The following is a 27,198-nucleotide window of genomic DNA, read 5'->3' as shown; positions in this document are numbered from 1 at the left end:
ACACACACACACACAGAGAGAGAAAGATGAGAACATAACAAAGAGATGTGCAGGAGGTAGAGTCAACGGGATTTAGTGACTGATTAGAGGTGAAAGAGTGAGGTTGTGGGGAAAGAGAAAGAGGGGCAGGGAAGGCCCAAAGAGGATGCTGGGTTTCTGGATGGGATGGAGTAGCATCTCCAAAGTACAGAACAGCACTCAGGGTTGAGACGGTAAGCTGTGGCAGTAATGATTGTGATAGCAACAGTGGTACTGAAGGCTGTGGTGGTGATAGTGGTGGTGGCGATGATAATAGGGATGATGGAGATGATGGAAGTGGCAGTGGTGAAAGTGATAGTGGCAGTAATGGTGGAGGTAATTGTGGTGGTGATAGTAATGATGGTGGTGGAGGTGATGATGATGGTGGCATTGGTGGTGATCATGGTGGTAATAATGGTGATGGTTGTGGTGGTGGTGGTTGTTGCTGGTGGTGATGGTTGTGAGGGTGATGATATTGGTGATGATGGTGATGGTGGTGGTGATGGTAGTGGTGGTGTTGGTGGCAGTGGTAATGGTGGTGATGGTGTGTTGGTGATGGTGGTGATGATGGTGGTAGTGATAGTGATAATGGTGGTGATGATGGTGGTGGTACTAGTGACGGTGGTAATGATGGTGTTGGTGGTGATGGTGGTGGTGATAGCAATGGTGGGGAAGAGGTAGTAATGGTAATGATGGTGGCGATGGTGGTAGTGATGGTGGTGGTGGTGGTGATGAGGGTCATGATAAAACTGGTTTTAAGTGTGACAATGTAGTGGTGGTGGTAGTAGTGATGATAATGATTACTGTAGTAGAATTTACAATCATGATGTTTTACCAGGAGACCTAGAAATAAAAGTGGCCACATTGGGGATTGGGCTCTCCAGCTGCCCCATCTTGACATCAAGCATCTACTGGGAAGGAATCGACTTTCTCCAGGCCTCATCCATGAAATGAAAATCACTCCTCTCTCCTCCTATCATGACGGTAGGCATCAGCCTCACTCTCCAATCACACAATGAGAAATAAAATATAAATGAACACTAGAATCAACGGATTCCCCCCACAGCAGGAAATAACCATTATTTACCCATAAAAATATTTTGAGAGTTATTAGTATGTAAACTGTGATTAATTAAATTCACAAAAATTGTTTCCGAGGCATGTAAATGAGGCGGTTCCTGCTGGGTGGCACAGAGGCTTTACTCTCCTGGTGGCTGCTGGAGGAGACAGTGGGGGGAAGTCACTCAACACAGCTGCTCCAGAAACTCTGGGAAAAACTACAGGGTCCATCTCAAAGGTGGTTCTTCCCTGAGCTCTTCCACATTCATTCTTCTATGTCAAGTCTGCACAATTAAGGGGATAAGTTTGAATGCTGGTGGCCCCATTTAGGAATTTATTCAATCTATGAGTCCTGAAGGGACCCAAAGATTATGGAGCTTGAAGGAACCAGAAGAGAGAAAATCAGCTATAATTTAGTTCACTCTAACCACTCTGTCCAGGAAAGGGCCAAGACTAGCTCAAGGTTACACTGACTCCCTTCCAGGGCTTTCCCTATGTCACCCTAAATTCTTTCAGGGTTTTCATGAGGTCAGTGAGACCCTGGATCACACACCCAAAGGACGCTGGCCTGGATCAGCAGCCAGAAGAAAGGAACAAGTGAAGGTGGAGGAGACCGGACTGTGTTGTGCTATAGTTACCTCCAGATCCAAAGGGTTGGTCCACTGTCTCTCTTTCAAGCCTCCGGAGATCCGACTGGCTGAATCTCTAGGCATTGGTGCCACAATGGGCCTGTGAGGGTTTCGACTACCCAAGAATGTGTCCAGGTCTCCACTGCCCACCCTGGTGCAGACCACCCTCAGCAAGAGCTGTTCCCCCTACAACCTCCCCATGAGTCCAGTCTTCGTTTCTCCCAACCCCAGTAGTGCCAACCTCAGCACAGACACCTGCTCCCCTCGGGTTGTCAGGAGAAGGAAAGAACTGTGCATGCCTGGATGGAAGTCCCAATGAGAGGTGCACTTTGGAGACATGCCCTCTCCGACTAGGACCCGAATCAAGATGCAGTTACCACTCACCTACACTCAGCCAGATGCAGTGTTGTGCATTTTCACATGCACAGCTCTGTAACTGACACCATTACTCAGGTTTTCCAGTTGAGGAAATCGAGTCAGTTGTGCCTTGAGGACACCAACTGTACCAGATACCTTCCACATGCCAGGCAAATCCGCCACACAGGCCATGAGGCCTCAGCCCACAGAGAGCTGCCAGTATAACAAGATGAGGTTCAGAGAGTTTCACTCTCCCCCAGAATGCTTTCTTAATCACTAAGTGCAGCCTTTGGCCCAGTGTCCTGGGGCCTGGTTGCCAACCCATGGATCCTCTGCCCCATTTCTCCTGGATGACCATGACACTGTTTTGAATGAGGCAACTTGGAAGTTCTCCGATGTAACCCCCTTGAAAAATGGGAAAGGGTCTTCCGGGGGAAAAAAAAAAGAAAAAAGAACCTCAGGTAGGATCAGGAAGGAGAGACAGAAAGACCACGCCCAAGATTGGGACAAAGGAATCAGGGAGAGGAGAGCCTGGTCTAGAAAGGGGACCAGAGACCTAATGGTCCCTAAGTCCTGGGAACTCCAGCCATTGCAACTCAGCTCCAGCCCCCACCCCAGTAGGCCTGCCAATCAGGGCACCCAAATATCAGGAAATAGCAGACACTAGCCGTCAAGCAACCCAGCTGGGACAGCATCCAGGAAGCAGCAGGGTCTGGAAGTTTAAGTCCAAAGGGGCCCAATAATAACACCCATGGGGAGGCCTGATAATTAATGGAATTAGAAACAAGGCAGAACAACGGCAGGAGAATTCAGTTCTGTGTCTCCCTGATGTCACTCCATGCAGAACGACCCTAGACCAATCTCAGGTTCCTTTTGTCCTTCTGGCATGAAGCCAATCTCTTGGAAAGACTGGATCTCTGCCATTTTCCCATATCATTCCTGCCCATGGGATTCTGGAGTCCTCTTAGGGAAACCCAGACCCACAGCCTCATAAATAACCTTTAGGGGACCCGGGCTCTTCACAAACTCGATACTGACGTTGCACTTGACTGGGCTGGTGCCATGGATGGTGGTGGTGGTCCCAAAACCTGTTAGGCATCCAGATCGCCTGGGGATATTTTTTCCCTGCAATTAACAAGACGGGACCACAGAAGAGATAAATGTGGCCATAATGGAAGCAGTATCAGAGGGCATATAGTCCAAATGCAGTTTGTCTACCTCAGTGACACCATGATGCTGTCCCTGTTTGCAGTCCCCACAGGTGACCACTGTGACAATGTTAGGGGTGCTCCTTCTAGAGAGAGTCATGTATATTCAAGCAGACATGAACAGAGACCCCCAACTTCCCCTCCCCCCTTCAAGTGGAGACACCACCAGGAAGACATTCATCATCCTGCTTTTTACACTTAATATTTATGGGACGAGATGCCATAACAATGTCTGTAAATCTGTCTCATAATTTTAAACGGCTATGGATAATCGTAATTTATTTAACGGGTCTCCTGACAGGCCTTGAAGAACTTACTAAGTGCATCGCGGTTACTCCTTGCAACCACCTCACGAGAAATGCGTGTTATTCCATGTATTTCGAAGCCCAAGTCCTTGGGCCACCCAAAATGATTCGAACAGGAGTCCTGTGATATTGTGATTTATAATAAGAAATAAGTCTTTGGTCTTTGTCCCCTGTTTCTGGCCCCAAGAGATGAGAGGAATAAAGAGGTCTTGAGATTCATAGCAAACCCCCTTCCTCCACACCTGACTCCTTGTTAACGCGGTGACTTTTGGAAAGCACCTAAGGATGGGGGCTGGTTGCCAGGGAAACCAATCATGTGATTAGAGGGACTTTCAGTCCTATCCCCCTACCTTGGGCCCCAAGGAGGGGAAAAGGGGCTAGAGATTGAATGAATCACGAACGGCCACGATTTAATCAGTCGTGCCTATGTGATGAAGCCTCCGTAAAAACCCAGAGGAGAGCGTCTGGGGTGGTGACCACAGGGAGACGCAGGGGAACTGGGGCTCAGAGAGGGTCTGCAAGCTCTGTGCCCTATCCCCACACCTTGCCCTACGCATCTCTTCTATCTGGCAGTTCTTGAGTCCCATCCTTTTATAATAAACTGGGGATCTGGCAAGTAACACGTTTCTCGGAGTTCTGCGAGCTGCTCTAGCAAATTCACCAAACCCAAGCATACGTTGGTGGGAACGTCCAGTTTATAGCCAGTCAGAAGCACAGGCGACAACCTGGACCAATGGGTGTTTGAAGTGGGGGCAGTCTGGTGGGGCCGAGCCCTGAACCTGCGAGGTCTGGCGCTGTCCATGGTGTCAGAACTGAGCGGAGTCACAGGAGCACACTGGTGTCAGAGACTTCCTTGGTGTGAGGCCAACCTCGTACAACGGAGCCAGGGTCAGAACGCTAAGTCCTCAATCCGGGCCTCCCTGTAGGATTACCTGGGGAGCCAGGCTGCCCCTCGGAGGCTCTGGTCCGAGTGGCCCCCCTCTCGGGCCTCAGCTGCTGGAGCCTGTGGGAGGCCTGGCCGGGCTTTGTTTTTATTTTGTATTAAAGTTGCTATTTCTGCTGGAGGCTGCCGCCTCTAGGCTATTTCTCAGGACATTAACTTTTATGGCCCCTTCTCTCTCACTGCTTCTCAGGGATGGCATTAGATTCCAGTCAGGAGACCGGGGAAGAGAGCAGCTGCAGCAACAGTAACCGGGCAGTTAACACTCCAGGACCCCCACAGGGCTCCCCTTCCCAGCGGGGACGGGCTAGGGTGGCCTGGGTTCAGTCACCTAGACTGGGATTTAGAGCTGGACACATAGAAGGGCGGGGAGAATGGAGACAGAGGGCTGTGTCCTCATACCCAACTATACAGACATGACTTGTATGAATCGTCTCAAGAGCCTCTTCAATCAGATAAATTAATACACAAATCACCTATTAAGACACTGCTATCAATAAAAAGGATTTCTATTTTTGAGTGCCTCCTGGATGCCAAAGGGAACAGACATCATATCTGGCTCTCTCTGAAATCCTACAGGGAGGTTTTATTATGGAGAGACCACAGCCCAGAGAATCAGGTGCCTTTGCCCAACTGTATCAGTCAGTGTAGGATAGGTTATGCTGTGGTAACAAACAGTCCCCTCCAAATCCCCATGGCGTAAAACAACAGAGAGCAGAAGATTAACTCTTGCTCAGGCTATGTGTCCGTCAAGGGTTGGCCATGACTGCTCCGTGCCGCCTTCTTTCATGGACACTATACTCCATCACCAAGACAGCCCCATAAAGGACGAAGGACCTGTTCCCCTGTGATGGGCTAGTGAATGTTTACCAATGGTTCTCTGAGGGGAAAAAATGAATGTGTATATATACATGTATTTATGCACACACACATTTATATGCATATATACACAAACATAGATTATAAAGTTTGCTGATATAACAGTTGTGCAGTAGAGTTTATATATAATAATAAGAGCTACAACACTCCATATAGTAAATTCCACATAGCCAAATAATCCTCATGGAATGCTTTTGTTGATTTCAACTGAACCCTTACAACCACAGCCTGCCTATGCGTGCATTTTGACCATGACGTGACAATTTTTTTGCTATTCACAATGTAACAGCTACCAATATGACACTTCTCGGTTTAATCTGCTTGTTCCCCATCACTTCTTCCACCGAACAATGAATAAAGCCCCAGGCTGTAGCATTTGCCAATTTTCTGTGGTACAAACACCTCCACAGTGGCCGATTTCAAGTCGCCAAGGTCCCAAAAGGCAGAGCTGGAAGCACGTGACAGTACGCCGTTCTGCAGTAGTTCCAGCCTGCAGACACCGTGGACGGAAATAAGCTCAAGATGTAGGTAAAAGTGGGGGCGTGTGGGCGGTTCAGTTGGTTAAGCGCCTGCCTTCAGCGCAGGTCATAATCCCAGGGTCCTGAGATCGAGCCCTGCATCAGACTCCCTGTCCTTCCCCCGGCTTGTGTGCTTTCTCTCTCTCGCTCTCTCTCAAATAAATAAAAATCTTTAAAAAAAAAAAAAGACTTAGGTAAAAGTAAAATGTAGCAAAACAATTTGGAAGCAATGTGACTAGAGTATTTATTATCTTTGGGGTTTTTTAAGATTTTATTTATTTATTTATTTATTTATTTGAGAGAGAGAGCATGAGTAGGGGTAGGGTCGGGGTGGGGAAGAAAATCTCAAGCCCACTCCCCAGTGGGCGCAGAGCCCATCGCGGGGCTTGATCCCACGACCCTGAGATCATGACCTGAGCTGAAACCAAGAGTCAGACACTTAACCGACTGAGTCACCCAGGTGCCCTTTTTAGCTTTGTTTTTAATAAAACATATTTAATTATAAGTTTCAGTAATTTTTTAATGATGGTTATATTTAAGAACTAGCTCAGTATACTCCTGAAGACTTAATAATCAGCACTTGGCGACTGACAGAAGGCCACTGCAGCCGGCCACGGCTAGTCCCCAGCTGCAGGGAGTGCTGCCCTCAGCTGTCACCCCGCTCCAGGACTTGCTCACAGCTGCGGAGCTCCTTTTCACCCTGGCTCACATCTCCTCTCTGGGGCTCACTCCCATCTCGTGAATGGTTGATGTGGGGGTATAAGAGCTCAGACCATTACCCCAGCTTGGGACGTCTCTGATGGACCACCCCGGCTTCTTACCTCTTCGTGGAGCCAGACATCTCATCTCCTCTGCCCCATCCTGCTTCCTTCTGCTCCCCTATGAGAGTGAATCCTGAGGTCCTGGCAAACTTCATGCATGTAAATCTCCAACTGAGAGTCTACTTCCCAGGGGGCCCAAACTTCACTCTAGAGTTCAGGTTGATGGAGTGGTCCCACCTGGAACATTTTTGTCAGTTATCACAGCAGAAGGAAAGGGGGAATCTCTCAAGGGTCTCGCTTCTGCTCACAACCCATTGGTCTGAGCTAGTCTCATGAGCCTACCTGACCACCCTACCTCATTCTCCAAAAATGGGAGACCCAGAATATTTGGCCAACAACACTAATGATTGCCACTGCACATTTGCAAAGCTGGGAAACCCGCTGGGGGATGGAAGCCCAGGTCTATCTGACCACAGAGTCTATGCTCTTTCCTCAGGTCGTTTGAGGACTGAGACTCCTTGCTAGGTCCTGAGAATATGAAGATGAACAGCATAAGCTCCACTGTGAAGCACACACAACACTAAAGTTGATATACAGTCTTGTCAGGTGAAATCTGACAACAGTTTGGGGCAGCAAATACACTCCATCCTCCCCGCTCACGTCCACTGCAGACATCACTAATGGATGGTGACACTTCCTCCTGCCGAGCCCTGTGTGGCAAGATCTCCATTCCTGACTCTGGACAGACATTACCAATCGATCAGAGGACATGCATAATTTAAAACTAGTTGCCATTCTGAGGGGTGCATGGGTGGCTCAGTCGGTTAAGCGTCTGACTATTGGTTTTGGCTCAGGTCATGATCTCAGGGTTGTGAGATGGAGCCTCGCTCGGGCTCCACACTCAGCTCGGAGTCTGCTTGAGATTGTCTCTCTCTCTCCCTCTCTGCCCCACCCCACTTATGCTCTCTCGTTCTCTCTCTCTCTCAAATAAACAAATAAATCTTTTAAAAAAATAAAATGAAACTAGTTGCCATTCTGAAACTATCCGTTTCCAATACAAGGAAAGTGAGGCCAGAGAAGAAAAGTTCATACATGGCGCACGTGGTAAGTCAGTTTGGCCACACGGACACTGAAGCAAAGACATATGTGTAGGGAGGATAGGGGACAGTCTGCTGACTGCTTAGTGCTAGGGGGCAGGAAGCTAGCCTCGGCCCAGAGCATTCCCCAGTCACCCACCCCGACTGGTTGATAATAGCACCGAGCAAAACAGGCCTTGCCAAGTATGGGGCACATCTCACGCATGAGGCCCAGCCGTAAGTCCTTGAAACACAGTGACCACTTCTCATCCTTACACCATCCTGAGGTGGTGGTTAGCCATATGTGGCATGACATCGGTCCATTTCAAAGACGGAGAAACTGACACTCAGGGAGTGATGACACTAAGTCTCTCATGGCACGAGTATTTATTATGTGGCAGGTGAGCCTGTGAATGGGCTAGTATCACCCCCATGTTACAGGTAGGAAAGCCGGGGCTTCATGAGGTTGCATCCATTGGCTGAAGGTCACAGAGAGGGGACTGGAATCCAGACCGTCTCACCTACCATCAGCGCTTTTGATGATAAATGGTGAGAAACAGAGAAGGAGGATTTGAATCCCCCCATTAGCTTGATGCCATCAACAGTGCCCGCTCCCCTCTTGGGGTGATGCTAGGGAGGGGCTTAGAGCTGAGTCTGGGACCTTGGGGCCATGCAGTCTGAAGAATAGGGCAGGACAACAGCGTAGCATGGCCTACCCACCCCAGGCAAGAGGTGACCAGCCAATCAGAAGCCATGATCAAGGGGGCTCTTCATCCCCATGGCCAAGTGCGATACCTGGCCTCGGTCAGGCACCACTAAATTCTTGCCAAGAGGTGATGGTTTCAGTTTTACTTTTTTACAGCACAGCAAACCGTCCCAACATGTAGTGGCTCAGAACAACGGTCACTTGGTTTAGCTCATGACTCGGTAGGTCTGCTGGGCTGGCTCCCTAGAGCGGGAGGGTCTCGGGTGGCCCTTGCATGCTAGCAGGCTGCTTCTGGACTCACCATCCGGGCCAGCCCAACCATGTTCTGCCAGGTCTCTCTTCCCCAGAGGTCTCAGGGCAGCAGGAGAGGACGAATGTCAGCATGCCAGCCCTGCGGACATCACGTAACCAAGCTCAAATCCAAGATTTAGAGAACTAGACTCTACTTCTTCCCGGGAGAAGCCCGTTACAAAGCGACCACACGGAGGGATAGGAAGATTCTGTGCCTGCTTTTCTTGCAATGTACCACAGCGACGGAGTGAAGAGATTAATAAATCCAAAGGCAGAGGGGGACTAACATAAAGGCACATCCAGGTTAAGCCCCTGAACAGTGTCCAATCTCGGAACCTGTTATATTTCTCTCTCCGCAGCGAGAAGCAGGGGGCAGAGCAAAGCCGCTCGGTCGGGATGAAGTGGCTGGCGGGGGACAGCAGGAGTCTGGAAGCTGCACACGGGTCCATGCTAGCCCCCGGGGAGGACAGACAGGCTTGTGTGGCTGGCAGGTCTCTGTGTCCCCACCGTCATGTCCCCTTCCCCCCAAGCCCGCATGCCTGCCTCTTGCCCAAGCCTTCCCTCTGCCCACCCGAGCATCCTTCCCAATCCCGCCTGTGCCCCTTGTGACGCGCCGTGCCGGGGAGCGTAATTGCTGTAGTGATTACTTACAGCCATTACATTAAGTTTTAAAATGCTCCCTTCAAATTGAACAATGTTTTTTCAAAGTCAACAGCTGGTTCACAGCTTGAATGCAACCGTTAGGATAAATTAAATAAAAAGGGTAATAAAATCACAGTCTAAATTTAATTTCTGAAGAGTGCATAGCCTCCAAAGGGGGTAAAAAAAAGCATTTAAAACATGCCTTTAAAATACAGCCAGGAAAGCAGAAGTTAATTCACTCCCTGATTATGTCCACTAATGGGCACGCCGGAGCCATGAACCACAGCGTCGCCCTGGTGTGGACCAAGCCCGGAGCTCACTCCCAGGGCCCGGCTGGATGACCCCCCAGGGTCCCCGAGGCACGGAGCCATCAGACAGGGCGCTCGTCCATGCAGTCGCCCCCACACCCAGGCTGAAAAACAGTCCACGTCCTTTGAAGCAAAACAACAATGAAGATGATGTCCCAGACAGGCCTCCATCCCAATGCATCTTCCCATTACCCGCGGCTCACCTGGCACTACCCGCAGGAGGGCGGGAGCGGCTTCGCCCTCCCAGTTTGTGTGCGGGCTGCAAGTTTCGGCCACCGAAACCCCTCTGCTTCTGAACAGTGGCAAGACAGGCCACCCCAGAACATTCCACTCTGGCATGAGGATTATTTGGAGCTAAAGGCAACTGAGGAAAACAAGGAGGGAGGAGAAAAGCTCTCTGCCTTCCCCCTGCTTGCCTAAAAGCTAAACATAAATTTGTAAAGGTGGCCCCCCCTTCCCCCTCTCTACCAGAAAGGACAGAAGTAAATCACTGGAGACACCTCTAGACTTCTTATTAGCCAACCTCACTAACTAGCCCTTACTTTCCCACAGTCCGCTGCCCCTGGGAACTCAAAGTCCTTCTCCTTGGTCCTGTTACTTGTCTAGGACCGTCTTGTTCTTCGTTACGAGGCACGGCACCCCCAAGTTCAAACCACGCTTTGTCACTCGGCACCGCCCTTATTCATAAACTCCTGGTTGTTCTTCTCTCCTTAACCAGGCTTTTGTGGGCCTAATTCAGGGGCTCCATCCATGAAACTAAGATGGATAGAGGGAAAAAAAACTTTTCCCCTCCCCTAAACCTCAAAGGTAACTGCCCTAAAAAGACTGATCCAGCACTTCTCCCGGGGTTCAGGACCGGAGTCAGCCTGGACTTGAATCCCACCTCTGCCACTTATTTGCCATTTGATGTTGGCCAGGGATCAGCTCATTCCTCAGAACCTCAGTCAAAAGGGAACTCATTCATTCTTTCATGCAATGAATAAATATTAACTGAACACCTAGGCTGAGCCAGGCCCTGTCACAGGAGCCCAGCGGACAGCAGTGAGCCAGCAGACAGAAATCCCTGCCTGAAGGAGCAGATATCCTAGTGGGCAAGCCAGACAACGAACACACTCAGGAAGCAGTATATGTAGAATGTGAGTAGATATTTGGGAAAAGTTAGGGAAAGGCGGGGGCGGGTACTGTAATTTTAAGGTGTTTGGGGAAGGCCCCACAGAAAAGGGGCCATTGGAGTACAGGCGTGAGGGAGAGGTAAGAGGCAGCCACATGGATGTTGGGTGAAGAGCGCTCAGGCAGAGGGCACAGACATGCAAAGGTCCTGAGGCAGGTGTGCCTGGAGCAGTTGGGAACAGCATGGAGGGCGGAGTGTGAAGTCAGAACTAACAGGACAATAATAAGAACCACTTCCAAGGGCTGGTTGATTCATTCAACTAGCATTTACCGAGCATTTAATTCGCACATCAGACAGAAGGGTTATGGTGAAGATTAAGTCAGATAAAGCAAGGGCAGCTCCTGGAAGATAAGTTCCCAGTGAGGGTTAGCCACTCCTCCTGAAGACAGGTGGGCCCCCTGCTTCCTGGCCAGATGGAGGTGGGTACACTGTCCCGGAGAGCCTGGGTTCTGGCTCTGCTTTCTCCCCCTGGGTTCTCCTGCTCCGGGGAACCACCTGGTGCGGCCTCAGCTACAGAAATCGTTCACTTATATCGGGGTGTGCACACGTGCATGCGTGTGTGTGCGTGTGTGCGAACGGCCTCCTCCCTGCCAATCTGCAGCCCACCTGCAAGGTCACAATTCCTTCCTTTTCCCTGTTCTCACCCAGCCTGGGCACCCCTTGCCATTCGCTACCCAGGTCGGCCAGCAGGGGGCGCTCCACGTTCCCCTTTCTCCTCCCTCTTCCCATCTGTGTATCAGGCCACACACACAGAAGCAACCTGGGGGTTCCTGCTTTTTAAGGACCGCCCCCCACCGCCACCCTCAGGGAGTCCTTAACAAAGATCAGCAAATGCTTCCCACGTGTGCAATGGGAGAAGCAGTGGGCGATGCTTCCCTTTGCTCCTGGCCACACCTGTGATACAGAGAAGACAGTCGGGGGAAACTTCTCAAGGGTTTTGGTGCACGTGCACCACGGGGTGCACCACCATGCAGACCCTGCCTGCTTCCGTAGTTCTGGGTGGGGCCTGAGAACGGGTATTGCTAATAAGCTCCTGGATGTAGCTGCTCCAAGGCCACACTGGGCAGTAAGGTTAGGAACGTCCCCTTTCTCTCCCTCTCAAGGCAGATGGCGGATATTCGCTGAAGCACCATTTATGAAAAGCAGAATATTTGAAACACCCCAAGGCTCGGGTAGAGGAGGCTGACCCACTACGCCCTAGGGTAGCCACACCGGGGGTGCAGCATTGGTAATGTTTAACAAGCAGCTCTCGGAGAGGGGAAGCCCTGCCTTACAGAGTGCCCCCGTTTCTGTTGGGCAAATACTTCCACCAGGGCCAATTCCAAGCCATCAGCAGGTGGTCAACTGGCTCACAAAATCTTTGACCCTTAAAGAGTCCGTTGTCCGGAGCTCGTACGACGGCGGGTCCCAGTGTACCCCACTGGGCAGGTGCGAAATAATATATATGATAATTAGGAAGCTCTCCGTGTACAGATATGGAAAGAGCTCCTGAACATCCTGGTGAGGGGGAAAAACCAAGACATGCAGCTGTACAGTCTGCTACGTCTTGTGTCATAAAGGAAGGAACATACAAGTGTACAGACACACACACACCCACACACACACAGTGCTCGTATTTGCATAAAGAATGGCTGGGAAAAGATAAAGTTAGTAAATGTCAGCTAAGGGGAGAGAGAGACCACAATGGGTAAGACAAAGACTGAGTTTTTTTTTATAAATCTCTTTTTATAGTATTTTGACTTCTGAACTATGTAAATATAGCATCGCATCTGTTCCAAAAATTAAATTAAGAAAGCCAGCGCATGAAAAATGCAAGCAAGGGACCTTGACATTCTTACTGGGGCCACAGGTATGAGTTGCTCTGTAACGCGGAAGTGCAAGGTAGGTCCCAGTTCTTTACATTTCTGAATCAAGCCGTATCTCCATTATTAATGTAGATAGTAAGTTCGATGGCGCTCAAGTTCTGGGCACTTCTCCTCTCTGTGGATCTACTAGCCTCCCAGGGTGTGGACCAAAATAATTAGAAAGGACCCAGTCTCCGGTTCGTGTGGTCACATCCTCACACTTGCTGCTTGTGGCTGAAAAGCGCAGGGACCAAGAATAGACTATAGCTTATTGCTTAAATTTAGATACCGGCTCTGCCGTTCCCTGGCTGTGTGACTTCGGGCAAGTTGCTACACCAATCTGTGTCCCAGTGTCCTCATCTGTAAAACGAGGGGTAAGAACGAGACCTGTGACTCATTGTGTTTAACACAGCGAGACCAGTGCCTGGTGCTAACGAACGTTTGCTATTAACATCGCCAGCATCGTGCACAACACCCCTGACCACAATGTCCATCTGTCCTTGAGGATGGGTGACAGACGCCCCTCGAGGGGCCTCTCCACTGATGCGAGTCTGTTTGGGGCACTAGAGACAACATCGTAAAGCTGCAGGACTGAATCCAGCCTTCAGAGTCCTCGTGGAGCCACCCGCACCCAGGGCCTGCCACCTAGAGGGTCCACTGCAAGGGGGCCCACAGCCCCACCGCCACCACCTTCAGAACCCGCAACATCTCCCCACCTAGTCTCTGGGGCCAAAATGTCCCCTCCCCCCCAACACCAGCCCCCTTCACCTCTGCCCCCCGAAATGAGCCAGCTATGTTCCTCTCCAGGGAGCCTCAAACATCCAGCATTCCTACCACCACATCCAAGTCTCCTGAAGTGCCTGTTACAAATGCAGAGTCCTGGGGCGCCTGGGTGGCACAGGGGTTAAGCGTCTGCCTTCGGCTCAGGGCGTGATCCCAGCGTTATGGGATTGAGCCCCACGTCAGGCTCCTCCGCTATGAGCCTGCTTCTTCCTCTCCCACTCCCTGCTTGTGTTCCCTCTCTCACTGGCTGTCTCTATCTCTGTCGAATAAATAAATAAAATCTTAAAAAAAAAAAACACAAATGCAGAGTCCTGGTTCCACCTCAGAATGGGGCGGGGGGGGCAGAACCCAGGAATCTGCATTTTCAGCCAGCACCCTGCATTCTTCATTCCGGCACTTGGAGAAAGGTACCCGGGGAGAAACTGGAGAAAAGAGTTCCTTTAGTCCCTTCTGATGAGCCTAAAGCAGTGAGAAAAAAGACAGCGATGAATTTTTCAATAATTCACACTGGCCCCACTGGAGTAACTTTGAGTCAACTGTGATTTTTGTTCAAGTAAATCATCCCTCGACGTTGGTATTTTAACTGCTTTTAATGTCAAATGATTATGACCAGACCTCGCCTCTGATTACGGAACCCTGCCACAAATTTGGGAGGCCGGTAGGAGGGTATGAACTTTTTAACCCTCAGAAAACTTCCTGCTGCTGCCAAGTCTTGTCAGGAACTCTGCAACAGTGTGTCACATTTTATGCAAATTTGCATTATGTGACTTGGAAATCAGGCGATTTAAAAATATTAATAAAGACTCGCCGTATGCTCAGATTTTGAAATAATGCTGATCTTGCTTTACATTGATCCCTCTGGGAAATTTAGTCTTGAATAATGCAGCGCTTCAGGAAGGAATCCCTTGCATAAATCTGATAAAAGCTGATCTGCTCTGATGGGGAGAGGTTGGGGGGGGGTGGAGAGCCACCACTTAACCCTTTCCTCCCCACGTCTCCCACAGGAACCTGTGGCCTGGGTGCTGTTTGGGTATTTATTTAGCTTCTCAGCTAAGATTTCTTGAACCAGTCACTCTGCTGAGACCTGCACACCCATCCACTCAATGCACATCTGTTAAGCACCCACTGTGTACCCACAGTGTAATGTGGGTGCAGGGTGATGAGCAAGACGAGGTTCCCACCCTCCTGGAATTTACACCTGGGTCCAGCCCCACCAACAGCCTGAGCAGCCAGCATTCTTTTTTTTTTTTTTTAAGATTTTATTGATTTATTTGAGAACGAGAGAGAGAGAGCACAAGGGAGGGGGGAGCAGCAGAGGGAGAGGGAGAAGCAGACTCCCCACTGAGCAGGGAGACTGATGCAGGGCTCGATCCCAGGACCCTGGGATCATGACCTGAGCTGAAGGCAGACGCTTAACCGACCAAGCCACCCAGGCGACATTATTAATGTTCCTGCTTCAAGATGAAGGACCTGGGGACCAGCCTGAGGTCACACAGCAAGGAAGTTACGCAGAAGCCATGTTGGAAAGCAGGTGGTCTCAGTCCAAATCATCCCAACCGTTTGCATAAGGAGGAGGATGCTTGGGAATCTTGGATCCTGGCCAGACAACCATGTCATCTCGACCAACGAGTCTGCTGGGGGAGTCACTGTGACCATGGTCACAGTCGGTGAGCATAACCTATGTCACTATGAAGGAGGTGGGCAAGACGTTTGGTGACGTGCCTCACCAAACATATATATATTTATTTGAGTTCTGATATCAGAAGGGGAAGTGTATATGGGGCAGGCAACCCATATATGGACGGTGTCTGCCGCCGAATGCAGGCTTGAGAGGTCTGGAAGAACGACCGAGATGTTCCAGTTGGACGAGGGCTGGAAAAAAGCAAAGACTCCACATAGTTAAACATTCAGAGGCAGGAGAAGGCGTCTGCGGTCTTTGGAGACCCAGAGACAGAAGACGGGTGCTGGCAGTGGAGAACAGGACAGAAGGCTGTGGGCAGCGTGATGAGGAAGCTTCTCCCAGGCCCAGTGGCCAGGACCCCAGATGGAAGGGAAAGAGAGGTCTGTGCCTCTTCACACATGCATGGACTTTGCATATGGAAGGGCTATTGCCCCACGTGGGTGTGTTTTGCACTTCCCGTGACTTAAGCCTCTTATTCATAAAAGCATGGGATTTTCTCCCTCGGAAAAGTCAAGATTCTATGAAACGTTGCATTTCACTTTGCTTCTGTAAGACTGACCCAAAGGCTTTCTTCTCCCTTTCAATTTCACATATGCTCCGAGCCCAGGATGCGCTAACGGCAGGCCACGCTGAGAGGGGGGCACGCGGTCCCTTCTATGCCGGGCACGTGGCAGGGACTGAGTGTGGCATCACGCACACCCGCAGCTCCCCAGGCCCACTGGCCTGATTAGCGGTGGTGACTCTGGTTTACCTGCTTTTACGAGAACTTCTGGCCTCAGGAGTCCCATTCCTCCACTAGCATTTGTGGGATTACCCAAACGGTACCCACCTATACTCACAAATCGATCTGAGCCCACTGGGAGTGGCTGTTATGTCACCACTCAGCAAAGCCCCCACACGCCTAGACCTCCAGATGTCACTGCTATGCTCTCTGGTGGGGACAGAGAAGTGGGGGAGGAAAAGTCCATTTTTTAAACTCACGGGCGCATCGGAATCACTTGAGCTCAGTGTGTTCCAGAACAAAAGAGCTCTTTCTGTTTTGACTTAGAGCCATCCTCAGCCCTGGACTGAGACAGGCGCCCACAGGGTGGGGCCCCCAAAAAGACCAGAGTGGCCTCTTTGGTTTCAGCCACAGAAATTTTCTTGGATACAGTAGATCCTTGGGGATATCGGTCCAGCTCACAACACATTCCCCTTCCCGGGAGCTGCCAAAGGGAGGGGACCCGGCAAGAATGTTTGTACAATGTAACTGTACAGTCAGATGTTTTTCTTGCAAGAATTTGGTGCTGGGGCCAAGAGACATGGGGTCGGTCTGTTTGTGTGATGGTCAGAACGCATAAACATGGCCCACGTGAGCAAAAAATCCAAGAAACCGTATCTGTGCACGTGGATAGAGAGAAAGATTGATGAGAGATAGAAGGAAAGAGCATGCTGGTGCTTTTCTACTTCCCTGCGCTAGGCCTGTCCTGCGCTTGACTTCCAGAAGGCGCCCCGCATACACTGTGCCAGCCAAGGTTCTCGGATCCTGACACACAGGCTCCACGACACCTAGTTTAGGTGACAAAGGCATCCACCAGCCTATCTTTACCAAGTCTTCAGAAGAGCCAGAGAATCAGGGTGGGAGGCCACACAGACGGGAATGACACTGCCAGGATATTGCCACAAAGACCCCACGGCCACGACTCAGGCGACCAGGGCTGGACCCATGGCGCTTCTGCCAGGACCTTCCTCCCACTGCCCGGAGGACAGGGTGCTCTGCAAGGGCCAAGGCAAGACGGAGCTCCTGGCTTCTACCTTGGGGAGGCAGGGCCACGAAGGGAGGCCAGTTCCCAAACGTGCTCAAAGGAAACTGCAGAGCATGACAATGTCCCCTACATCCCTGTAGTCATGGTTCTTTTTACTCCTGTTGGCTGCTGTACGGGTCCTATAACATAAGCTGCCCAGCATGCTGGCCCCGCTCCGACCACTGGAGCAGCTGGACAAGTCTGGCTTCTTACCGGGGTTGGGACAGAGGGGGTACACAAGCAAGGTGCTCAGATGCAAAATTTAAGGAGGCACTCACTCTCGGGCTCCTGGAAGTGCAGGGCCAGCACCTAAGAGCAGGGGCTTCCTTAAATTCCGTGTCCTAAGGGTCTCCTTTGCCTCTGCCAGAAACCAGTCCCGCTTCTTTGCTGCCCCTGAGGGGTTTACTCTCTCTCTAGAGGTTTCTCTGTCCTCAGGCAAACATGGATGGATGATACCCGCCCCCCCCACCGCCACCACTGGTGATCCTGGTACATTTCAACATGTCTGAAGCTACTGGAACCCCACTACATTTGTTCGATTAGCAAATGACGTAACAGGAAACGTTTACTGCACGCTGACCTTGTGCCAAGTACATTTAGCCGGCACCATGGCTATATGAGGCTGTTGCTATGATTACCCCCATCTGACGACTTCTGAGGCACAGAGAGGCTAAGGGTCTTGCTGAAGGTCACACAGCTAGATAGTAGCAGAACCACGACCATCTGCACCCAAATCTCTGCACCGTCTCCATCAAGCCCCCTGCCCGAAGCACAGGGACGGTGGAAGTGACAATCTCTAACTCACTCAAGCTGTGTTAGAACGGACGTGAGCTCTCGAGCCCTCGGCCCCTGATCTGGTTGTTACTGTTATAATTAGTAGCATCCACATCAGTGCTGGTCCTGTTACTATCACCATGACTGTGACTATGTAGCAACAACTCTGTGCTGGCTCTAGTGTGGGGATCTCATGTACCCCCAGGACAAGCAGAAGTACAAGCAGAAGAGGTGCTACTCTCCGTGTTTTACAGTCAGGGAAACCAAGGCCCCCAAAAGTCAAGGAAATTGCCCAGCACCACACAGCTAGGGGGTCGTAGACTATCTCAGATACAACAAGGTTACGGCTCTAGGTGGTTGACCTCTCCCAGCCCTCGGCCTCTGTAGGGCTCCTTGAGACCATGTCAGGGCAGAAAGGAGCAGGGTGCAGAGGGCCCACCAAGCATTTCCCACCCACCAACCACAGGCTCTTGTGAGAGATTGAAATCGGCTTCCTTCTGACTGGTCATGTGGGGCCAACCCAGTCATTATGGCACCTCTTACCTCTCTGTGACCTGGTTTGGAGGTTAAGATTGTTTTTCTTAGAATCCCCATGCAGTCCCCAAAAGACAACCACCTTCCAGAGGCCTCGTAAAGCTTGGTAACGGGAAGCATATTTCTCCTATTTTCTGCTTTCAGCAAAGTGACACGTAATAAAGATTTGTGAAACCCTCCTAACATATGATAATAATTATGTCATTAGATTGGGGCCAGGAAGTACTGACGTCCAGTACCAAGTTGGTCAGACGGGCATGAAGAAGGCTTGATGAGATGGGGGGAGATTCCCTCTAGTGTCCCCCAGGCAGAGCCAACAAGAAATCTGTGCTTAGAACAGGCAAGGGGATAATGGCAGGAAAAGCAGGAGCTGGATTCTGGGGCACAGTTTGGTGCTGGATGAGCTCACAAGTTCACAAGATGTTACTCTGTTCAGAGCAACTGTTTAGGCAGGGATAGCAATGAATACGGCATTAATGGGTTTCCACTAATAAGTGATGATGGTAATGATGGTAAATATGAATCACAGTCTTTCTTAATCATGTCCATATCCTGGCATTTAACAGAGGTTTAAAATACAGGAAAGACTCATAAAATATCTGTGACTTGTGCTGAATTATATTGGTGGTGACAAAAATATTGGTGACAGTGGCAGCGAAGGCAGTGGTGGTGCTGGTGCTGATGACGGTGGTGGTGTTGTGGTGGTGGTGATGGTGGTGTTGTGGTGGTGGTGCTGGTGATGGTGGTGGTGGTGATGGTGGTGGTGGTGGTGGAAGGAGTGATGGTGGTGGTGATGGTGGGGGTGGGGGTGGAAGGAGTGATGGTGATGATGGTGTCAGCTGCACTTCAGTTTTTTTTTAAAAGCACATAACAAGATAAAAACATATTATCAAAAATATTACATTGGCAAAAAAAAAAAAAAAGAATCTGGGCTCTGGAGTTTACTTGAATTTGAATCCTCAATTGTGCTGTGTGGCCGGAGATAAGTTACTTAGTCTCTCTGAGCCTTGATTCCTTCATATGTACAATGAAGTTCATAACAGCACAAAACTCCCAGGATTGTCATGAAGATGACAGGAGATGATGCTGTAAAACGCACTGCCCAGCACCCAGTGCCCTGTGGGGTTCAGTAACATTAGTTGGCATAATTATTACCCACCATGCTGTTAGACAAGTAGAAGGGTCTGTCTCCAGGATTCTATGGGGTAAGGGCTGGCATCAAGAGACTCCCTCTCCGCGGGGCACCTGGGAGGCTCAGTCAGTTAAGCGTCCGACTCTTGATTTCGGCTCAGGTCATGATCTCAGGCATGCGGTGGGATCGAGCCCCACGTGGGGCTCTGCCCTGAGCTTGGAGTCAGCTGGAGATTCCCTCTCCCTCTGCCCTTCCTCCTACTGACACGCTCTATCTCCCTCAGAATAAAATAAAATCTTAAAAAAAAAAAACAAAAACAAAAACAGGCTCCCTCTCTGAGACTCTGCACGTTCTCCAGTGCCGTCTGTCTCAACAGGACAGGAGAGGCAGCCTGCTTTTGGAACAGCTGCTGCAGAAGTTATGATGGAAAGCACGTACAACTGGGTGGCCTCTGCCTGGGGACTGCTGGGATAGGGTCTCTCTCAGAGCAGTCTGGGGGGGTAGTTTAAATTTTTTTCTTGCATGTATAGCTTCCACATCTTAGGCCAGTCCTCTGGAAATGTTGTGATCTGTTGAGTCATTTTGTATTCCTCTCCTCCTAAAGCTTGCTGGAGTGGCTGATACAACGGGGCTCCCCGGCTCACAGCCATGTCCTCTGAGCAGACACTGCCCTTGCTCAAACCACACGACTTTACCTTAGTCCCTAATCCTCTCTAAGGCACAACCCGGGAAGCTCTGTCTAGAAATCCTGCCCCCCACCCAGCCCCAGAGGACTGAGCACCAGCTACCATTTCACTCATTTACCCAACCACCTGTATGGAGAGTCATTATGCTTCAAGTATCTCACAGCCCACTGGGAAATGTTAGCACTGGGGAGCATGGGATCCATGCTGGGATAGCAGCAGCAATAAAAATGGTGGTCCTAATATCATCTAACGTTCCTTCAGCCCTTCCTGGGCAGCAGATGTTATTCTAAGCTCTTTCACTCACTTACTTCCCACAACCACGTTACCAGATACATGATATTCCCATTTTACAGATGCGGACGGGGAGACACTTACAGGTGAAGCCGCTTGCCCAAAGGCTTACACCTTGTAAGTGGCAGGCCAGGACTTGACATCAAGTGGCCAAGCCCGAGTTCAGCTCTTTACCACTCTACTGTCTTTTGAAGGTTATTCAGGAGCACATTACGGAAGCCCCTAACCCAGTCTTGGAGGACGAAGGAGGAAAGGAAGGATGTCTGGAAGCAGGGTTGGCTACCTTGAGTCCCGAAAGATTGGTAGGAGACAGCAGGTGAAGAGACGCGGAACGAACGTTCTTGGCAGAATAGTTAGCAGCAGCTTGTGCTGAGACTTGAGGGTGACAGAGCCTGAGTCAAGCCCAATCCATTTCCCTGAACTATTCCAAACACGATCATCTACGCAGAGTGGAAAAATAAGGAGGATGGGAGGAAGTGATCATTTGTGGCTTGCTTACAATGTAGCAGTCATTGCCTGAGTCAGGATAAGCAACACCAGCTGCTGTAACGAACAAGCCACAACATACCAGAGGCTTACACATTAAGCTTCTATTCTCGCTCATGGAGAGTCCCACATGAGGCTCCTGGCAGCCATGCGGCCACTTTCTATGTGGTTACTCAGGGCTCCAGGCTCTTCCTGTCTCGTGGCTTGACCATCTTCCAGGGCAAGGGTCAGCAAACTTCCCTGGAAAAGCACGATAGTAAATATTTTTGGCTCTGTGCGTCATAGACTCTGTCACAATTTTAACTCTGCCCTTACAGCACGAACGCACAGCTCTAGATGATACAGAAATGAATGGACGTGGCTGTGTGCCAATAAAACTTTACTGACAAAAACAGGCAGCAGGCGGGATATAGCTCACAGGCTGCAGTTGGCCAACCCCTGTTCTAAGGTATCAGAGCCAGCCAGCCAGCCAGCCAACAGGGGCGCCATAAGAAGGATCTCACGGAGGGGAGGTTGTACCAAGAGCCACAACTTAGTCCCGTGGCTACGTGCCATGGCCACTAGGACTGGGAAATGCAGACCACGTGCCTAGAGGAAAAAGCACAGGGATTTTGGTGACTATACAGCCGTCTCTGCCACATACACACTTCACACGCATTCTTCAGTCACTAAGGGGCAGGGAGGTAGGAAGAAGGTATCAGGGGTCCCAATACACAGCTGAGCATGCTGAGGCTCAAAGAGGGCTAGGAACTGGCCGGGGTCACAGAGTCAGTGGCAAAGACCTGTCTGCATTAAACTTGAAAAAGGAGAGTTTTCAAGGAGAAGAGAAAAAGACCAGGAACTCAACCATGGGGGGAGGGAAACACTGAAGAAGTAAATAAAAAAATAAAAAGCTTCACAATGGAGGATGGGTCTGGGCTCGAATATGCTCAAGCCAGAAACCCAGGCGTCAGCCCTGATTTCGCCCTTTCTCGAACCCGGGACAGCCCCTAGATGCAGGCAAGAGGGGCCTCACACCTCAGAGGACACTGCCCCAGTCTCTCCTGGCCGCCACATTCTGTCACAGAGCCCTGAGGAGTCACAGAAGCCCTGATGCAAGCCTGGCCTTTGCGGTCCCGACAAAGAGTGATGCCCCAGGACAGGAGGGCAGAATATATTTATTTAATGGTAGTGTTAACTTGGCTTGTAACTATTAGACACATGGTAGGTGGAGCTCTGTTTGCACTCTCGCCNCTCCTCTGCTATGAGCCTGCTTCTTCCTCTCCCACTCCCCCTGCTTGTGTTCCCTCTCTCGCTGGCTGTCTCTATCTCTGTCGAATAAATAATAAAATCTTTAAAAAAAAAAAAAAAGAATATATTTATTTAATGGTAGTGTTAACTTGGCTTATAACTATTAGACACATGGTAGGTGGAGCTCTGTTTGCACTCTTGCCTCTCTCCTGCCAGCAGGAGGGGGTGTGTCCTTACCTCCCCGCCCCCAGGCCACCTCTTAACCTTGGCCCATTGCATCGAGCTATGCCTGAGCTGTTTCCCGAACCCACCCACTTCATCCCAACTCAACCGCCCGTGCTAGTCTATGCCATCTTCACCTCTGCCACGGACTGGGGCCATGAATGTCCCAATGAGCCTCCGTTTCTCCCGTAGCCCCTCACTGTCCTTGGTCCACACGGCAGCCAGAGCCATTACTGCAAAGTGCAACTCAAACCCGGTGACTCTTCTGCTCCACATCCTCAGCGGCCTCCTTGTTCTTAATGTATCGTCCAGATTCCTCTGCATCCCACGTACATGTGCTGCTCACCTCCTGCTCATCCCCTACCGTTCCTCAAGCTCTTGCTACTCCTCCACTAAGCCAAACCTGTTCCTACCTCAGGGCCTTTGCACTTGCTATCCCTTCCATCGGGACCATTCTTCCCCTGATATCCACATCTTGTTATTTCACATGTGGCTTGCCCAGGGATGTCCTCCCTAACTCTCCATCTGAAGACCTCTGTCACCTCATTCGCTTCAAAGCATGGTCACAATCTGAAGGGATCCAGTATAGTCTTTGTCTAATTGCTTATTGTCATTCTCCCCGCAGGAGCATGTCAGCTCCAAGAATGCAAGGGGCATGTTTGTCCTTGTCATCCTCTAATACGGACCTTGTTCATTTTACTGCCAGGGTTGGGAAAAGCTTATGCATACTGATTGTAGGGACATTGGTTGGGGGGGGGTGGCTTCCGTCTTCACCATCAACCATCTTCCATCTTCAGCGACACTTCGAGGAGTGTCCCAGCCAGTCTGCTCAGGACAGTCCCAGTCATCAAAGTCCTGCATCCATCCTGGGACAGACCGCAGTCCCAGGAAAAACAATAAGGCTGGTCACCCCAAGTGCAGGACAGCACTTAGGAGCAGAGACGCTGAAGCCAGGCCGCGTGGCATCCGCTGAGCCCCGGCTCACCACTCACTCACCAGCTGTGGGACCCTGAGCAATTTACTTAGCACTTTGTGCCTCAGTTTCCCCATTTATAAAATGAGGAGAGTAATAGTATCAACCCTATAGGGTTGTGGTGGGGATTTAATTGCGTTACCATTTGTAAAGCACCACGTGAAGCGAAACGTAAAGTACAACGTACATAGTAAATCTTCTGTTAAATAAATAATCTGCATGCCCCAATGTTTCTCCTCATCTAGGGGGAACACCAAATGAATACCCAGGGGCACAAGCCTGTAGCTATTCCCTTCTCACTGAGAGTGACAGCCCCAAAGTGACACTTCCTGTCTCTTGCCGGTCCCGCAAAGCAACCCGTTCAAATGCCAGTTGCCGCATATCACCTTAGCTGGCAGAAAGCTGTTCCCCCAGTCATCACCCAGAAACGATGACACTTCACTATTCTACATGGAACATTTTTAAATGCTGGCACCTGTCAGTCTCAGCGGAGCAGATGATGGAGAGAAAAATCCAGGGCGGGAGCCGGCCTTTATTCCATGGGCACTTTCCTGCACTGCTTCTCAGCCGAGATACGAACCAAATACAGCAGACCTTTCTTGCACCAGGCCCACCCTCCTGTGCAGCTTGTGGGGGAGAGGGTCCCCCAAAACAGTGTCGAGGTCAACCCCAGCCCAACCCTAAAGGCCTTCTCCCAGGAGACCCTGGATCCCTTCGCTCCTTAGGTAAGGAGGAGATCTCCATTGGCCCATTCTGACTGATAGTCAATAACCGTGTAAGTTGGCTCTCCAGCCTGGCTGCACAGGAAAACGGCCTGAGGGACTTTTAGAAAGTCCCTACACTCTGACCTCACCCCCGTACACATGAATCAGAATGTCCTGGGGTTGGTACCTGGCAGTGGGCCTTTTTAAAAGCTAAGGTGACATGAGGCATTTGAATGGGAGCCCATTGTGGGGCTCGATCCCATAACCCTGAGATCATGACCTGAGCCAAAACCAAGAGTTGGACGCTTAACTGACTGAGCCACCCAGGCACCCCAGGATGATACCTATTTTGCCCGGGTATTTGTGAGAGTAAAATGGGATAACACAGCCAGCTGGGGCAGCCCTTTACATGTTCGTTCAATCAGAATCAAAATCTGTGTTGGGGGTTCTCACCCAGGACTGCACATTTGAATCACCTGGGGATTGATGTCATCGCTTCCAGACCCTGCCCAGTAAAGCCTCCCAGGTGAGTGCACCCTCTTCCCCAGTCTGCTGACTGGACAGAATGGATCCCATCCTGTCACCTATAAAGTGGGGGTGACAAGAAGGCTACAGTGAGCTATTGCGAGGGCTGGAGGAGTTGACAGACACCACGGTCTTCGGATAACGCATGGCGATCGCTGTACAATTGTGAAATACTTCCCCCTTATCCACAGGGATATGGTCCAGACCCCTATGGCTGCCGGAAAGCCCAGGTAATACCCAATCATGTATATACTATGTTTTGTCCTACACACAGACACCTGTGATAAAGCTTAATTGATAAATTAGCCACAGAAAGAGACTACTGACAATAACTAATAATAAAATAGAACAATTGTAACAGTACACTGTAATGTAAGTTGTGTGAATGTGGTCTCTCTCTCTCAAACTCTTAGTGCCCTGTACTCACCCTGTGTCTTCTTGTGATGACGTGAGATGTTAAAATGCCCACGTGATGAGATGAAGTGACACAGGTGTTTTGACGTAGTGACGACATGGCAGGAGGTCGATCATCCGCTTCTGGACCGTCGTGGTTTGACCTCGGGTAACTGAAACCTGCAGAAAGCAAAACCGCAGATAAGGGGGAGGCCTGCTCTATATTCTCACCACTTAAGAGAAGAACCAGGCGTAGGCTCTCCTCCCTCCACCCCACCCATCCTACCCCCCCCAGACACATGACCTCTGCTAGGTCAGAGAAGCAGGTCCTCATGGCCGGGCTTGACTCATAGGAAAGCAAATGAACTTTCCTTCTTCTTCTCTTCCTCCTCCTCCTCCCCCTTCTTCTTTAAAAAGAAGATGCTACATTCTACGTAATAAGATTGTGAGAACTAATTAATACGATTCTCTAAATGGGTGCTTCTCAAAGAGCGCTCCCCAGACCAGAAGCATAGGCATTACCTAGGAGCTTGCTCGAAAGACAAATTCTGGGGCCCCACTCGAGACCTGCTGAATCAGAAAATGCCAGGCTGGGCCGGGTAATCTGTTTTCACAGACTGGAACATCAGGTAATTGTGATGCCTGCAGGAGTTTGAGACTATAAAGGGCCCCCGACTGTGCCAGTCCTGTGAGAAAGTTGCCCTAAGAATGGTATTGTTTTTCTGGGGGGACACACTGGACCCCGAAGAATGAGTAATGTGTGGCATCAGCCTTTCCTCTCATCTACAGATTGGGTAGCTCAGAAAATAGATCAATTTTTAAAAATTTTTCTGAACCCACTGAATCTCTCCGACCCTTGCCTTCTGTTTTGCTGTGCTGAGCGGACACCAAAGCAAATTCAGACCTTCTTGGCTGGCCTTCTCCTTTCTGGGGCCGGGCCTGGGTCTCAGGCCGCAGTGTTAGTCACCAGTTTGGGTGGGGTGTGTGGGGGATCTGTCCCCATGGGTTACCCCTGAGATGCCTGTCCTTCCTGTCCACGTGGCCCCTTCAGAAGCAGAAGCTCTCTGTGGCTTCCAGAACATGCTTGCGACCCTGGGAACTTCACTGCGGCTGCCTCTGGCACCAGGACCCAGAGCTCGAGAACTCAGATGCCCACAGAGGCTAGGCTGGTCAGGAAAAGGAACCAAGGGGACTGGCTGTGACCCAGCAGCAAGAAGGGGGTGCTGTGGGAGAAGCAGCGAGTTCATGCCAGGCCCTCCGAGGGCAGCCTCATGGGAGCACAGGCCCAGTGCTGGCCTGGTCTCCTCTTCGAGACCAACTACAAATCAGGATCTGAATTTTCAAGAGAAATTTGAAATGTACAACCTCTTGGATGTTGGCAACTAAAAAAAAAAAAAAAGTATGGGCCAAATCGAACATAGCTGTGGGCAGGATGCAGCCCAAGGGGGCCGGGGTTGGGATCTCTGGTCTTAGAAGCAGCCTCTTCCCCCAGGGCCTCACTGCCTCCCCAGGGAGACGCAGGGCAGTGGAGTCCGGGACTTAATGCTCAGGCCTGGCAGCACTCCCCCTCCCACCCCTCCCCTGCCCCAGGCAAGTGCAGTCTCTCTGCAGTCTGTGGAAGGGGTCCCATTCTCCCCCCAACTCTTGCTCCAAGATGTTTCATGGTGCCTCAAATCCCCTGCACCTTCTAACTTCTCCTAAAAGGGAAGAAAAGCCAAAAAAGACTTATGAGCTATTTCTTCCTCCCCTTCTGCTATATTTCTCCCCTGAGGCAACAGCTGCCTGCTTTGATGAGAAGGAAAAGGGGGAACTGGAGGAAGGAGGAACAACAGAAAAGATAAAGTCATATATCAAAATGTGATGCTGCTTCGCACACAAAAGCAGATGGGAAGAGGTAGGGGAGGGGACGTGGAATTCGGGGCCTTCCTCCGGGAGCCATTCGTCTCCGTGGGCCGGAGGCTCGGACTGGGTTACTGGATGAGATGGGGTGGTCAGGGGAGGCATCTCCGAGGAGGTGACATTTGAGCAGACACCTGCAGGAAAAAGGAGCCAGGCTGGAACTGGTCGGGGAGAAGGCATTCCAGGAAGAAGGAACAGCAAGGGCAAAGGCACCAAGAGCTGCTGGCAGGACCGGGGTGGCCGCAGGGAGGAGTCTGGATTCGGTAGAAGCCCTTCCTGGAGAGTGGCCAGTGGTGGTGGGGTGGGAGGGGAGGCATGATTGACAGTTTTAGATCACCTCTGGCTGCTGTGCGGAGAACAAACTGTAGGGGGCGCAAGAGTAGCAGCCA

The 27,198-nt window shown here is 50.6% G+C and overlaps 1 long non-coding RNA gene across 4 annotated transcripts in view; it reads right to left on the bottom strand.

The window, feature by feature from the left end:
* Positions 1-27,198, bottom strand: part of LOC105242022 — a 62,126-nt gene that overhangs the window by 21,910 nt on the left and 13,018 nt on the right. For all 4 annotated transcript variants that reach the window (XR_004628441.1, XR_004628440.1, XR_004628442.1 and 1 more), the window contains one exon: positions 24,945-25,090. This is a non-coding gene — a long non-coding RNA (uncharacterized LOC105242022). The remainder of the gene's footprint in view (positions 1-24,944; positions 25,091-27,198) is intronic.

Source organism: Ailuropoda melanoleuca, chromosome 10 (genome assembly GCF_002007445.2).
Source record: "Ailuropoda melanoleuca isolate Jingjing chromosome 10, ASM200744v2, whole genome shotgun sequence".
In the NCBI taxonomy this organism is placed as follows: domain Eukaryota; kingdom Metazoa; phylum Chordata; class Mammalia; order Carnivora; family Ursidae; genus Ailuropoda; species Ailuropoda melanoleuca.
Note: the sequence above shows the minus strand (reverse complement) of the source record. Positions and strands in the feature narration are given on the sequence as shown.